The sequence below is a fragment of the Trifolium pratense genome, linkage group LG1 (genome assembly GCF_020283565.1).
Source record: "Trifolium pratense cultivar HEN17-A07 linkage group LG1, ARS_RC_1.1, whole genome shotgun sequence".
Lineage (NCBI taxonomy): Eukaryota > Viridiplantae > Streptophyta > Magnoliopsida > Fabales > Fabaceae > Trifolium > Trifolium pratense.
Genome location: NC_060059.1, coordinates 44,412,121 through 44,414,291, shown reverse-complemented (window position 1 = coordinate 44,414,291; position 2,171 = coordinate 44,412,121). Strand labels below are relative to the sequence as shown.

Here is a 2,171-nt window from a genome sequence, read left to right as displayed (position 1 = left end):
TTATCTTAACAGAAATTAGTTAGAAGAATAAAACTCCAACCAATTCCACCATTTAGAGAGAGAAACTCAGAGATCTGGTTCTCTGTTTCAGATCGTAGCTTAGAGTCTGGTTTAGGGTTTTGGTTTCGATCGATCCCTATTTTTCAGGCACACATAACACAAACGCTTTCATCTCTCAATTTCGCTTTCTCATCGATTCATTATCATCATCTATGGCGGTGATCGATCCCTATTTTGCGATTTTGATTTAAATTTCGATTTTGTAGGGTTCTGGTAAATCAGCGGTTTTGAACTGTTTAATTGGACATCCAGTTCCGGTAAGTTAGGTTTTGAAACTCTTTAATCTCAATTTTGAAGATGAAGTGAAATTGAAAATGGTTAATAGCGTATGTATTCATCTGCGTTGTTTTGTTTTCTGCAGGTGGTTTAAAGACATTCATGGCAGGATAGGTTGAGTACGGCCATCTCAGCCAAGGCTCAAGATCAAATAACTTTGAAACTACGCAGGTCTGTGTATGAATGAGTGATGATGATTTTGGTTACCTTAAGCTCTGTTTGAATTGATGGTACAGAACGGAATAGAGCGGAATGAAACATAATGGAATGGAGTGGAGCGGGACGGAATGGAACACAAATTATGTTCCATTGTTTGGATATTCAATAAAGGAATGAAACAAAGTTACCATTCCATCGTTTGGAAAGTGAACGAAATGCAATAAATTATAACATTTTTATTCCAATTTTACCCTTATTTTAAAACATTAAACTATAGCCATAATAACTCCAATTGACTCTTCGGTCAAACAAAAAAACTCAGGTTCTAGCATTTGTATTATAGTTTTCAGCATTATTATTTATCACATTTGTTTTTACTAAACACACATAGGATGCTTCATGATAGTAAAATATGCCATAAACTAATACCATGATGTAAAAATATGGTGACGATGGGGAAGCAAGCCAACTACCAGGTATTTATTCTATATGAACATTGTATTTACTCTTTAAACAATTTCATTCACATAATTGCCTGCTACTACTTCCTGATAACATGTTCTGAAGCAAGTTTAAGATGAAGCAAATTCTCAACTCAGTTTTGCACATCTATGTGGAAAAGAAGATTGCACATCTATGTGGAAAAGAAGATCTGAGAGTGGAGAGGCACGATGGAAGAAAAAAGGAATAAGAAACATCACGAGATGAAAAAAAGAAAAGAGGACAAAAGAGTAATTAAATAATAGAAAAGCTCTATTCCATTGGATACACCCCAAATTGGGGGGAATGAAAATTTGAAGGAATGAGTGGTATTGGATGGAATGAGTTCCATCATACTCCATTCCATTCCATTCATTTTTTATAAAACCAAACAATGGAATGTGACTTTATTCCACTTCATTCCATCCTTTACCACCAATCCAAACATAGCCTTAATGTGTTTTAATTAGAGTATTAGATATAATAGAATTATACGGATATGAAAAGGATATAAATTTCTAGATTATTACCATTTCCCGTCCAAAGTTGTTGTCTTTCTTGACAATATCGTAGTCAGGGACGGATCCAGAAACTTATCACACCGGAGCCGTAAAATAGTAAAATAATAAAAATAAATGTAGATTTTTCTGTTACACTCTCCATGTAATATTTTTTTATGTTATCGTGTTATATTTACAAAGTTCTTGTTTAATAGTGATTGATGACTAATTGTCTCCAGGAAATATGTGGGGCACAAAAAATGAGTTATTCCCCTCAAACGAATTTTGTTCATACACAGGAGCCAAATATCAAACTTTTGACCAATTACTTAACAGACCCAAAGCTTTTACCACTTAAAACAACTAATTTTTTGTTAATTAAAAGGTTATATTTTTACTAATTCAACATTTATAATTGTCCGACAATATAAATATTTTTACACCATAAATACATATCAATTAAATTCTTATTTATATAATGTAAATGATAAATAATAGATATAATATTCTAATCGTATATGATATATTATGTATATGTATGTATGTAAATGAGGGGCAAGGGGGGCCTTGGCCACTGCTTGCCCCCCTCCAGGTCCGTCCCTGATCGTAATCATCTGGTGAATTTTTTGTCGTTTTCTATAACCGGGTTGCAAACTTGGTTGAAATTAACCCAAGCAATTTTGCCTCATTCTCGAT

At 33.4% G+C, this 2,171-nt stretch overlaps 1 long non-coding RNA gene across 1 annotated transcript; it reads left to right on the top strand.

The window, feature by feature from the left end:
- On the top strand, window positions 1-1,635 carry LOC123922886. The gene is made up of 2 exons (XR_006814249.1): window positions 1-317; window positions 422-1,635. It is a non-coding gene; the product is annotated as an uncharacterized LOC123922886 (long non-coding RNA).
- Window positions 1,636-2,171: the final 536 nt, after the last annotated feature.